Source organism: Nannobrachium achirus (assembly GCF_963921795.1).
Source record: "Nannobrachium achirus genome assembly, chromosome: 12".
Lineage (NCBI taxonomy): Eukaryota > Metazoa > Chordata > Actinopteri > Myctophiformes > Myctophidae > Nannobrachium > Nannobrachium achirus.
In genome coordinates, this window is record NC_137832.1 from 51,719,307 (window position 1) to 51,734,049 (window position 14,743).

At 41.1% G+C, this 14,743-nt stretch overlaps 1 long non-coding RNA gene across 1 annotated transcript; it reads left to right on the plus strand.

Annotated features, from left to right (window-relative positions):
* Positions 1-1,296: 1,296 nt before the first annotated feature.
* LOC308296166 lies at positions 1,297-13,708 on the plus strand. The gene is made up of 4 exons (XR_013962607.1): positions 1,297-1,583; positions 10,515-10,628; positions 10,964-11,016; positions 12,685-13,708. It is a non-coding gene; the product is annotated as an uncharacterized lncRNA (long non-coding RNA).
* The last annotated feature ends 1,035 nt before the right edge of the window (positions 13,709-14,743 follow it).

The window sequence follows — 14,743 nt, forward strand, 5'->3', positions numbered from 1 at the left end:
TGAAAAATGTGTATCTACAAGCTCATTATCAAGGGCAGAGCTTTTCAACCTTTTTCATTCTCAGCATTTGGGCCACAGACCACCATTTGCATTTGATGACATTTAACAATAATTTGTTAATAATTTAACTATTGAGAGCATAAATGCAAATTGAATGTGCATATACAAGTACATTGCTAATGCTATAATCTAAGTTAGGGTTCATTTGGTTACCAAATCTCCATCATTTAGCTGGGAACCACCTGGAAATACCGGACTACTGTTTGAAAACCAAATAGGTCATCATATTTTATTTCATATTTTATGCCATCATGACAAATCACTGATTTATCATGATGGAATAAAAATATGAAATAAAATCACCTACTACATTTTGCAAGACCACCACCTTACATTTTTGCACAAACAACACAACAAAAGCCCATGCCACAATGTAGTCACAGCAGTTAGGGCCTCAACCTAGGGACGCTTCCCAGCACACAGTGACCTCTCTGGCCTGGGCCTCGGGGCATAGCTCTCTATAGGAACCAGCTGTATTTTCTCTGACACACACGGCACCCCAGCACACATCCCAGTTTAGGTTCGTGCGCACCGGTCAAAAAGGAGACACCCTATAGACACACGTTAGTGCATGCACGCGCATGAATTCTCGCGCACTATAAGGCGCACGTACTGTAGCTCACACCCGATACCCGAGCAAAACATGTTATTGGGTCCCTCTACACATGTGGTTCGAATCTCGGCACATGTCGAACGTAAACAACTCACCTATGTATTACTGGTAGACCAGTTGGTACCGGTTGTTCGCAGAGATGGGAAGTAACGAAGTACAAATACTTCGTTACTGTAACGAAGTACATTTTTCAGTACTTTGTACTTTACTGAGTATTTATTTTTCTGGGTACTTTTTACTTTTATCCGTTACATTTTCACACAAGTATCTGTACTTTTACTCCGTTACATTTTCAAAACAGGCTCGCTACTTTGGTTTTAAATGAATGTTGTGCCGCTGCACGGCAGATGAAACGAAACAATAAAATACTCAAGTAGAAATACCAGTAGCATTGTCGTAAGCGGATCCATGCTGGAGTTCAGGGAACTCCAGCATGTTATGCTATGTTCAGTCGTAAGACGGTGGTGCGCATCGAAAATAGCAGATCTATAAGCTCACAGCGCTGCTAACCGCGACGCATTGTGAATTTGTAAGTCTGCTGCAGGTCTGCTGACACCATTTCCGCATACAACGTCTCACAGCCAATCAATGACTCCTATTTCACGCATCCCTCTCTGTGATTGGATGGGATACTGTCCGGCTGTTGTTGTTGTTATTCAACGTGAAGAAAGTTGGGTGAAAACAGTGGCTATTTATTACGTTTCTGTTGGGAAATAAAAGCCAATAATCTGATTTAGGAACGCTGTATCTGCCTTTGATTACAATGGCAGCACTGATAAGTTTAACACCAACAAATAGGTTCAGTGGCGATTATGGAATATTTACAACATCTGAAAGGAAAACTGCACACAACACAAGGCAGAAGGAGATATGCATGATGAAGGCTTACACACGCTATTTCTACAAAACGGTAAGCAAAAGGCAGTCCTTATAAAGTGGCTTGTTTAAGCCATTGGTTCTCAAAGTGGGGTCCGGGGACCTACAGGCGTCCTTGAGGGAGTTCCAACCCAGGGGGTCCCCAGCTAAATGATAGTTAAGAAACCAAATGGACCCTTATGGATCTGTAGAGTGTACACAATTGAAATGCACCCCCTTGCAGCTAAATGCTAGTTTGGAAACAAATGTACAATGGGTCTGTAACTCTCACAGTGTACACTCCCAGAGTTAAATTAACATTGATTTTACCCAATAAATGGGGGTCCGTAGCCTAATGCATGTCAAACTGGGGGTCCTTGGAATTAAAATGGTTGAGCAGTGATGCTTGGTGGTCCATGGGCTAAGTAATAAGTGTCATTTTGGGCAGGGCCGTGCTTAGCGATTTGGAGGCCCCAGGCAAACCCCAGTTTGAGGCCCCTGGGTCGGGAGCCATATGCGGGTCGCGGACCAATTTCTAGGGGTCGCGAATAAATACTCCCTTATGTTTTGTTTCCTATATTTTAGCTTTTAATTATTTGAAAATATATATATATATTTTTTTTTTAATAACACAAGTTTAATAGCCTATAAACTCTAGCACTTTTTCAAAAGAATTCCAGAGAAAATAATAACAGGAGGAGGGAGAAAACAGGGGTTGGGTGTTTTACTCAGGGACACTGCAACACATTGCTAACCTGGCCTGGAATCGTACCTGTGACAACCAGGGATCTGGTTCCCTTGGCAGGCTCACTAACCACTCAGCTATGGATGGCCACAATGTTTGACATATAGAACATAAAGAATGAGCTTCAACTTCTCTCACCAGAAGCAACTTACACAGGACAGGTAAAGTAATAAGAATAAGAATACTGAGTTAAACATTACATTACATGACCATGTTAACAGCCTTTTGTTAAGGGCCCTTTTACTATTTATATATGAGGGTATTGAGAGCTTGAGTTTGAGAGCTGGTGGGGCACCAAATGAATTTGGGGGCCATCAAAACGTTAAATATAAATATATACAGTATAAATCTTGTTTATATTTTTAAGGAGACTAAAGTAACTTGTGACATTAAAGCTCTTTTCAGATAATCAGAGCCCATTGTTGCAGCGACAGGCCAACTTCTTTCAGGTGGTAATTAGCTGCATGTCTGTGGCAGAAATGTCATCTAAGGATGGTTGCTTCATGTTAAATAACACACTTCAGCTCAAGTTTCATACACTATTAAACCTATGAATTGAATCAGTGTTATTACTTATAGTGTTTTAAAAAAAAACGTAATTTTAATAAGAATAAGAATAACTTTTAAGTGCATGTTTTGCAGTGGTTTTCAAAGACAAAGTTTGTCTCACAGGACAGTCAGTGGGTTAAGGCTATACATATCCATTCGAAGTTAAACACATACATTACATGACTATGTTAAGGGCCTTTTTACTGTTTATTTATATTTGACGATAACTCATGGAGCCCCCTGGGTGTTTCTGTTTGAGGCGACCGAGTATTTCCCGGTGAATCTGTGCGCAACGGTGGGGGCTTGGGAGTGTGGGGGACACGAATCACTGACTATTGCTGATGATGGAGAGGTTATATAGCTTAGCTTTTATGTATTATGTTATGTAATGTAATCTTGCCGATTTAGTAAGAGACTCGTCGCCAATTGCAAGATATTTAAAAGTTATTTGGGGCCATGATGATATCCATTCTTCCCACAACAAGGATTTATATTGTCTGTGTTATTGTTTACAACCACAATTATTCACGTGTGGCAAGATCGCGGTTCACTAGTTTTAGTAGGCTATAGACTCGAGGTGGGTGAAGCCTTTTCAGAAGTTAATTTAATGTTTTCCATTTAATGATTTCCTTTATCCTCATCTAATCTTGCGCTAATGCACGCAACTGTTTTTGCCATGTTTTAAGGCCGTGTATGCTTTTCAGAAGTTAATTTAATGTTTTCCATTAAAGGATTTCCTTTATCGTCATCTTCCGCTAATGCACGCAACTGTTTTCGCCAGGTTTTAAGGTCTTATTTTAGTTGTTTCTCATAAGCTCGCAACCCTCCTTGCCCATCGGCCCCCACCTTTGCGCACAGATTCACCGGGAAATACTCGGTCGCCTGTTTGAGAGATTGAGAGGCCCCAAATGGATATATTTGGGCCCCTCAAAATGTTAAATATAAATAAACAGTATACAAACTATGCGTGCCATCTTTAAGAAGCCCCAGTAAACCCTGTGAAAGTATTTCAAGTTAAACATCACATTTCATGTTAAGGCCCTTTTTACCCTTCTTTTATATTGATCTCATCCCGGGCCCCACTTCAAACTATCTGGGGCCCCCAAAATGAAATGGAATTGATACACATATATTATATGTATATATAAATATGGGGGCCCTCAAAACTTTTTTTAAATATAAATATATACACACACTTTAGAAATAATGTATCCATTCCCTGCATCGATCCTTCTTAAAGTTAAAGTAATGTACGTGACATCACAGAACAGACACAAAAGAACCGCTTGGGTAATCAGGACCATTGTTCTCTGGTCACACCTTTGAGAGCCACACTCTTTTCAGATTCTAATGAGCTAATGTTAACCCTCACCCTCACTTCAACTGTTCTCTGTCTCACAGTTGAGAGCTCAACTGGGGCCCCCTGATGGCCATGTTGGTTAAAAAATAAAATAATAATAATAATCTCATGAGGCCCCCAGGCTGTGAGGGGGCCCCAGGCGGCTGCCTAGTTTGCCTGTATGGTAAGCACGGCCCTGATTTTGGGTGTCCTTGACATGAAAAAGGGGTGTAACTTGGTGGGCGCTGGTGCTTCTCACTTGTTTAGCCTCGGATCAAGACAGTCTTGTATCGAGGCTGGTTATGGATTGTTATGAGTAAAACGTGATTTTATTTATTTTTTGATGGGAGAACGGAAGCTGGTCGTTCTCAGCAATACATCTATTTCTTATATATGCCTACAGTACAGTATATGTACATTATACATTTGGCCATTGCTTAAAAAGTACCAGTCATTTGGATATAAAGCTATTAGTTTTTCTTTATTTTGTTAGTAGGAATACTTTTGCCTTCTGTGTACTGTGCCTGTCTATGAATAGGATGGGGAAGGTGTACGCTATACTGTATTTTAACATGGTGGTACTTGGAGAGACAAATATTTTCTGAGTGGTACTGGTAAAAAAAATAAGGTTGAGAAACTGATCTAACCTATTATATTTTCTGAACATGCAGTAGTTTGTGTGAATTACAGTATGTGTACAAGTGGACTATTGTGTTATACAGTATGTGATTCTTTAAAATTAGATATTTTATGATAAAACTGTTAACAGTCATCATAAATTGACTAACTGAAAGTAAATAGTAGTTACTTTTAAAATTGCAGTAATCGAATTGCGTTACTGACTACAATTTTTTGGGATCGTGGGATATGTATAGGCCTATATATTTTTTATATAAGTGGTACTCAGTCTAAAAAGGTAGAAAACCTTTGCTGTATTTAGATTTCACATCATAGTTTGGAAACCAATCCTGGGCCAGTTTTTGGTGGGGATCTTTTAAGTTTATTATCCTTCAAATTCTATTGGCTTTGCACAGAAACATACGGTAAAAATACTTTTACTTTTACTTTAAAAGTACTTTTCAAAGCCTGTACTTTTTACTTTTTACTTGAGTAATTATCTGAATGGAGTACTTTTACTTTTACCAAAGTCGTTTTTTTCACAAGTACTTTTACTTCTACTTAAGTACGGAATGCGAGTACTTTTCCCATCTCTGGTTGTTCGTGCACGACATGTATGCGCATTAACTGCGAGGAACCGCTGACCTCACCGGTGCACTGATTCTGTACCCCACACACACGAATATGACAACAGGGGAGACATGTATGCGCGCCGCTCAGCGTGCGCCCGATGTGCCCAGGCGTAGACACAAGTTACAGAATACAGTATAAAAGAGAGGTGCATGCATTGGTCTGGGCCTTTTTCTTGACAAACTCTCGCCACATCGAAGCTTGAAGAATTTGTGCCCGCCAACTGACTGTAACTGCTTGATTTTGTAATAAACCAGACTTTGTCCATTTGGCAAGGGAAGCTGGACCACTCTGTTTCTCTCATCTGTCTCAGCCGCCGGGGAAAGCAAGACTTCTACCACTCATAATATACTACAACAACAAGCCCACATAATATATATTATTGTTTTACATATTAACCTGTTATCAGTTCACTTTGACAAACATTCACGTCAAGTTGCATACCTATTTAAAGCTACAGGTCTTGTGGTTACAGAACTGCAAACCATGTGTTTGTAGCATCGAAACTCGCTATAATATCAACGTTGCAGTCCGACATACACAAACAAAGAAATGTTCATAAAGTTGCAGCTGCTACTCACGTTTGTTCAAAGCTGGATTCTAGTCCACCTACACGATCTATTTCCACAATAATGATATATATATTCCTTTGGCTTTGTTATTCCTTCTCCATGCTGTTTTGTTTTGACGCACTGTCTGTGACGCACGGGGAGAGAGTCGTCATATGGGCTACATTGAGAGAGCTATTTCCTCCTTCCTCTCAAAGGTGCCGGTGCGCATTTCAAAACAAGAGTCTATTTTATTTTCAATTATACTATTGATCATTCAACACACGTTTTATTTTGAAATTATACCGGAAATAGTAGTAGTAGTTGAGACTGCTTCATGCTCGGGACAGGGAGGTAGAAAAAAGGAACCTGCTGACTGAAATGTAATTATCAATCAGCCCAGCAGGGGGCCCCCTCTGCCCGGGGGCTCTACGCAGGTGCGTAGTGTGCGTAGAGCAAATGACCGCCGCTGTGTGTTCCTTTAAGAAACCTTTCCCCTGTGCCTACGTGTGAGATTGGGAGCGTGGACTGATAGGGTAACTCGTTGGCCGCGGTGGCCAATACAGAGACACTGATGTCATTGCCAGCCAATGAGTGACTGGCGGAGCGGAGGGGCGGCCCTCTTAAGCCGAGAGGGGCTCATTCTAAGGTTGAACGGCAAGGAGAGCAGACGTACGGTGTGGCGCTCTGTGAGAGCAGGTTGAGGCAGAGCAGCAGGACAGTTAACGGCTCGTGGCGCCGGCTAACTGTGTAGCCTCAGAGCAACGAAACTGAACTTGAATGAACTTTATACTGAACTTGAGCTAGACTCTATACTACAGAACAGCGATTCCAGATCGTGATCGGGGTGTCCAGGAGTGCCAGCGGTGTCAGCCATCCACCTTCGGGACCAGGCGGTGCCAGCCGAGGGGGTCCGCAGGCGAGCGAACCAGTCTACCCAGGCCGACGAGAGGGGTCCGCAGTGGCTTTGGTAGTGTCGTGCGAAACTCTCGCAACGGCAGGCCAAAAGCCTGCCTGTCTGTGAGTATTGATTCCTGGACACTACTATTATTATAGTCACTGACCTAGAAGTTGAGCGTTCCATTGGAAGCGACAGAGATACTGGCGTCTTTTCTGTATTCACAGAACGGTGGCCAGAAGAAGCAGACGGGCGGAAGATTGGCTGTGTCCCGCTGTGTGCATCCCATACCTGCTGTAGACGTTATCCATTGTTATCCATTATTATCCATACCTGCTTAATTACCGTTGCTTATTACTTAGATATTATACGCATTCTCCTTGCCAAGTATTAATTATAGTATCTATGTCCACTATAAGTTAAGGCTGTCACAGGCCGGGGAGGGCTAACGTAAAACAAGTGCACTTTAACTGTTGCAACGAATGTGATAAAGGGGGGTTAAAGAAGGTTTTATTGTTATTTTAGGTTTTTAGCTTAGTGGCGCCGTAGGATTGTTAGGGTTTATTTCTTTTATTTTAACTATTGTGTTTTATGGCGTATAGAAGCCCCTGTAATTGGCAAATAAAGAATGTTCATACTTTTCTAACTTGGTGTCCGGGTCCATTCTCTCCACAATATATTGCTCTGGTACTCCGAAAATACGAACCTGTGTGTCTTATAAGGTGTCACCGATTTAGTGCACCTTTTTCTCTTTTCCTCTTTAACAGAGGTGGCGTTGTCGGAAGTCTTGTAATGATAACATGCTAATGGTAATACTTAAATAATACACTATAATTCAAAAGGGTATAAATACAATTATTTATTAGCAAGTGAAGATATAAGGTGTTGACAAGGGTACCAGTTTTAACACTGGCTGTTAATGTGAGTGGGCCAGCGTCACATACACAGGAAGTCAGATTTTAAAGGAGAATTTCTGGGAAAAAACGGCTTTCCTACCTTTTTAAAAGTATCTATCTTTTTTTAAGAAGCAATATGCCTTTATTCCATTTTGGATCACATGTCCATACAGGACCGCACGTTAAATTGTTAATCCGGTTATTTTGGTCGCTTGAAAGTCCATTTTTCACTACATGTCTGTGGCATATTGCCTAGAGCCTGTTTGTTTACATGCAGCTCTGCCATTATTGACGTAAAGCTTTCATGGGACTTCCGTTGTAATGCAAGGGAATGGGGGTGTAACGATATAGTAACTGTATCGAAATATCGTTTTTGAGCGGTGGTCCCGCCGCTCCTGTGATTCGCTTTCAAGATGTTACTGGCTGGCTGGCTGGCTGGCTGGATGGCCGGCCGTGTATGTCTGTCGCCTGACTCGCCTGCCATACCTCTCCTGACCACACACACAGACCACACACACACACGTTAAAGGAGGGGCGCTATTGAGCAGGGCACGCAGACAACACACTCTCTCTCTCTCTCTCTCTCTCTCTCTCTCACACACACGCGCACACACACACACACACACACACACACACACACACACACACACACACACACACACACACACACACACACACACACACAGGCAGTGATGGGCAGTAGCGACCCTACATAGCTTAACTACATTTGTCAGTAGCGTCACGGTAGCGCAGCTCCTTTTGAACCAGCGTAGCTGTAGCGTAGCGTAGCTATTTTTAGACTCCAGTAGTGACGTAGCGTGCAACAAACGCTACACGTTACCATCCCGGCGAAATTTGACTGCTAAATAAAGTTTGTGAGGAAAATAATTCCCAACAGATCCCCAAACATGTTGTTCTGCACAGCGCTGCTTTCACTTCATTTCAACGAACCTCCTCTGTGTTGAGAAGCGACAGCGTAAAGCGAGACACTTCACCCTGCAACTAGAGGGATTTATGGCTCTTTGAAGTGAGACCGAGCCAAGGATCTGTCTCACTATGCGCTCTCTACTTCGCACTCTCTACTGCGCGAACCGGATCCCATCGTTCACTTCAAAGAACCGTTCAAAAGATTCGATTCGTTCGCGAACGTCCCACCTCTGCCTGCACCGTGTTCAGGGAACGTCTGAGAACAACTGACATACAAGCTCACATCGCGTTGCAAATGCCAACATTGTGAGCTTGTACATCTCCGGGGGCGGAGTATAAATCAGGCTTCAGCCAGAGATGGACAGTAGGCTACTCGACCCAAGTACTTGAGTAAGAGTACAGAGTACTCCTGGTCAAACTCCAATCCACAGTAAACTCAGTCAAAATGTTACAAGTAAGAGTAAAAAAAAAGTAGGCCTACTTAATTATATTCACTTGTAAACCTTTTGTAATAAATATCATTGCATTTATTTTGTGCTGAAGTCTCTTTTAAGTTGAAATATTAATGAAAGAACAATTGTTTGCCATAACCTTACTGTCTCTGTATCACACTCACCTTGCTTTTGGCCCCACTGCTATACCAGCACCATTTACTTCCAACATCTGGCTGACCTATACCTTCAAGTGCCTCTGTTGAGCAATCTTGAAATGCATTTATTTGACCCATAAGTACTGCAACCCCCGCTGCACCCACCCAGTAATGCTGTTGCGCAGCCTCCACAACCACCGCTCACTTCACACGGGTGTGATTTTATTAACTTAAAAAATCGAAGTATATCGAAATGAAAACAGCTAAAATCGAATCGTATCGTTTTATTTTGTATCGTATCGAATCGGCAGTGCAAAGAATCGATTGTATCGATACTACCTACTTGTCCAATGTATTTAGCATTTTTAAGAAGAAAAAATTAAAAGGGGTGGTTTAATTACTTTTCCTTTCCATATAGCTACTCTGGTCTATCGATAAATGTGTGTAATCTCTGGGTTCATGTCAAGGTGCGGGTTTGTCAATATACAATGTCCATGTATTTGGCAGATAATTACTTATTTATATTCATAATAATACATGTTTCCCTTAAAAACCTGCACTATCCACATCTTTCACACAGATTTAATTTCTTTGCTAAATAGTTACTATATCGATTTTAAATCATCGAATCGTATTGTATCGCCATGAATGAACCAATATCGTCCATGTATCGTATCGTCAACCATGTATCGTGATATGTATCGAACCGCTATTAAAATGTATCGTTACACCCCTACAAGGGAACAGGCTCTGTATGCCATATACCACAGGCATGTAGTGAAAAATGGACTTTCGAGTGAGATAAATAACCGGATTAACAGTTCAGAGCAGCGGTCCTGTATGGAGCCCGGGACATTCAATCCAAAATGGAATATATTGCTTCTTTTGAAGAAAAAAAAATGAAAAAAACAACTGCTGGAGCATCATTTTGATGACAAAAAAGATACTTTTAAAAGGTAGGAAATATGTTTTTCCCCAGAAATTCTCCTTTAACTGAAGCTGCCTTAATGCGGATGGAATGAGAATAGAAGACAAACTGGATTAAAAGCAAGATTGTGTCTGGATTTTGTTTTGTTTTGTATAGGAAATGAAAACCATCTAACTGTGGAAGTACATGACCCTTTGGATTGGTCAAGATAAATATATTCATGTCATCAGGAGGGTCTGGAGTTTTTATTTCAGAGAATTTCAAATGCTCCATGCAGTGACCATTCTAAACATTGAACTGTTCCTTATCTTCCTGTCAGGGTTGACCAGCAGAGAGCAGAGTCTCCTGAACCCAGCTGTGTCTCCATGAAGAGTGACCACTCCAAGGGAGGACAACATGATTTCAAAGATGAACACCACTCTACTGATCAGAGGTCAGTATGTAAAACTATCAGAAAACAACACATTTAGATTCATTAAACTCTACTTATCAAAGGTCAGAAGTCCTGAGATTATTGGACCCACTCTTTATATTCTTGACATTTCTTTTAGTCTTACACTGTGATTCTGCCTGAGGCGAGTCGTCTATAAGAGTAGACGACTGGCAACTGGAGTGTAGTCCACAGAATATGTTACTTGTTACTTATATGAGTGTGTGTGTGTGTGTGTGTGTGTGTGTGTGTGTGTGTGTGTGTGTGTGTGTGTGTGTGTGTGTGTGTGTGTGTGTGTGTGCGCACGCGCGCACACGTGCATGCGTGATATATGTCAGAGGTCCGTCCGACCATGGTGGAGAGAGCAGGCTGACACCAGGAGTGAAGAAGTGTAAGTGTTTATTCTGTTTTATCCCATCCCATCCCAGCACAACAACTGGGTAATGTTCGCCCATTCCGGACACATCGGTCGTGTAGGAAGTCACCCATTACGCAGAAAAATCTATAATCATGATATAAATTGAATCGGCGAAAGGGCGGATATCATTCACCCATATTTGGGTGAACGTGATGACGTCTCTCAACGAACAGTGCTCACTCAGAAGGAGGGAAGTCAAACATGGGCTAATGTCCACTCATCAATATTGACATAATACATGACATAGTCGATTGTTGAAAATTGATGTTTTTCCCCTTTAATCCCCAGACATTTTACACAATAAACGTTGTGTAAACGTGCATTTCTTTTTTACGATATATATTTCTTTTATATACAAATATATAGGTCATGACCTAATAGAAGGCTACAATGCAATGCAAGATTTCGGAGCATTTAAAAGCAATGAATAGATGAAGAACTATGACTGTTTTTAATTTTTCTCAGCAGACTGTTCTGAGACCAACGCTACTGCATCAAATAGATATACTGTATAATATCTAGTAGTAGCTTGTGGCAGCAAGACACAATACATAAATAATAGTAAAGAGAATAGAGAAAAGACTCCGGCAATGGCCTGATAATTGCACAGTAAGCGTTTTTTTTAGCTACAGCACGGGTCCCACAACGTTACTCTGGTCTAGCCAGTATGAGAGTGAGACAGATAGATTAAATGAACTACTCACATTATGCTGCGGGATTCCAAAAGTTTAACGTAGGGTACTGGGTACTTCCAAAGTCGCAGATGTTGTTTTCAAGTCACAGATGCATAGTGTTGTCTAGAATCTTGTGTTTAATCCATTTGGGTCCTTGTTTACATAGTTAAACTAGCGTTTTCATCATCATTACAACTTGTCGTATGTAAACATGCGTCATGGCAGCTGGATTACAGTTATAATAGATACGTACTTCCTCTAAAACCGGCGGATTTCAAAATAAGATCCACTCGTAATGATTAGTTACCACCAGTTTTATTTCTAAGTCTACTTACAGGAAGTATGTGCAGTCCGTGCAGTACTTGGAAACAGAGTTAGTATAAAAAAAAGAGGGAGGTAGTGCGCGAGGCGCTTCATTCCGTCTTATCTGCGACGCAACATTATTTTGACCACTTGCGCACCAGTTATGGGCACCCCTAGATAGGCCATATTTAGGCCAGATGTAGACCACACTTCAGTTTACTTAAGCCCCGAACATTTTTGCACACGTCTTTCCCATCATTTTTGGACCGGACAAAGAGTGTTGGAAAAATGTTGAATCATTTTAAATTTCTTAACATAAACCTTGTCTACAGATGGTGGTCCGTGGCCAAATATAAATTTGGGGGCATGAAAAAGATTGGGAACCATGCACTGAATTTTGATTACCAACACTTAACATGTGAAATTCACTATTTCACATCCTACTCCGAAGGAAAATGATAATAACCATAATGTTAGACTAATACAGTATGTGATATTAACAAAAGGATACCTCTAAGCACTAATCTACGCACACACACACACACACACACACACACACACACACACACACACACACACACACACACACACACACACAGAGTAGTTGTTGTTATTATGTGTGATTTTAAACTGGTTCTGTATTGTATGTTGTTCCTTCCCTCAGATTTGTGTGAACTCACACTGGATCCAAACACCGCACACAGAGAGCTCTCTCTGTCTGAGAACAATAAGAAAGTGACATGTTTGTTGTGTGAGGATCAGAATTATCCTGGCCATCCAGACAGATTTGAGGACACGCACCAGGTGATGTGTAGAGAGAGTCTGACTGAACGTTGTTACTGGGAGGTAGAGTGGAGTAGATTTGTTAATATAGCAGTGACATACAAAGGAATCAACAGACAGGGTGATGACAGTTGGTTTGGAGACAATAACATTTCCTGGAGTCTGGACTGTGATGGTGTCAGTAATAGCAGTTACACTGTGTATCACAATAAGAAGAAAACTCTCCTCCCTGTCAGTCCCTCCTCCAACAGAGTAGCAGTGTATGTAGACTGTCCTGCTGGGACTCTGTCCTTCTATGAAGTGTCCTCTGACACACTGACACACCTGTACACCTTCCAGTCCTCATTCACTGAACCTCTCTATGCTGGGTTCTGCTGCTTGTGGCATGACTCCTCAGTGTCTCTGTGTGTCTGATGAGGAGGAGGACGACAACAACAACACATGCGTTGTAAGGACACACATTGTGAATCTGCAAATTTCACTTTATTCAATTTACATTTGAGACTTAACACCATTTGCATTGAAGTTAAGCAAATTATATGTTTTATGCATATTGTTCTGAACACCTCAGTGCATTTTGTAAATGAAAAGTGTAATTTAGTTTCAGGACAGTGACCAATTAGGCCATCAGACCCCCATAAGTCTGATAGTATACAAATGGAACCAAATGGACCCGTTACAGTCCTTGGTTCCATAAAATGTTGTACACTCTGAGTTGGTTCACAACTATTGCTTTGCTGGGAAACCTCTGCAACCCCCTCAAGGACCCCTCTTTGAAAACCCCTCTTGTAAAATACACTTCTGTTTGGAGAAATATGCTCAAGCAAAAAAAAAAAAAAAAAAGTTTTATTAAAAAATGTAATTTAATTTTCTTTTATGTTCATTGTTTTGTAACAGCTTTTTACTGTGGTGTAAGAAGTACTCAGATTGTTATTGTTATTATAAAAAAAATACTATTATTGTTACTATAAAGGCATTCCCATATGAAGTCCTTTTAGATATGAGCTTAATATTGATGACATCAGGGATATCCATATATGGGCATAAAAGGGATTCTGTTAGTGTGGTTCCCCTGACATCAGAGTGATGTCAGTTTTTATCCACACGGGGGTGCTACTGTACCATGTAATGTAGCATGGGTATAGTCAATGGGAGGCTCAGGCTGTAATAAAACTGCAGATATTCTCAGAGTTTCCTTATGATTGGGCCTTATGGGCCAGAATGAAACCATTTGTGGAGGTATAATTGCATAAGCCAACAGATTGAGGGTTGGTCATGTTTGTGTAGCTTGATGCCTTTTAATTGAATGTGCATGTGACAGCCTCAGAGCAATATGTAAACACTGCATCTTAAACGTACTGTACACATTGTACCTTACCTGGGGGAGCCTGGTCTGAAAAGCCAGTTTTGTGCACAGAACAGGACTATTAACCCATTAAGAGTTGAGGTTGATTCTGCAAATGCCCTCTAAATCGATATTGGCTAAAAAAAAACATGGCAAGGTTAACCTGATGGCATCAATACAAGCAAACACTACAGATCCATCTACAAACATATATATTGTGTAAAAGTAAATTTTCTTCTGTAATGTTTTAATTTAGATTTTTATCTATCCAAATCCATATCCCAAAATATAGAATATTACTTATAATGTATGCACTCAGTACTTGGTCCTTTGAACAAATGTCTCCATCAATGGGGCGTGACATGAAGGTGGTCAGCCTGTGGTGGTACTGCTGAGGTGTTATGGAAGCCCAGGTTTGCTTTGATAGAGGCCTTAAGCTCATCTGTGTAGTTGAGTCTGGTGTCTCTCATATATTCTTCTTGACAACGCAACACAGAACCCCTGTGGGGTTCAGATCAGGCCAGTTTGCTGGTCAGATAAGCCCAGTAATACAATGGTCAGGTCAGTACACCAGTTACTAGTTACTAAAGAAAAT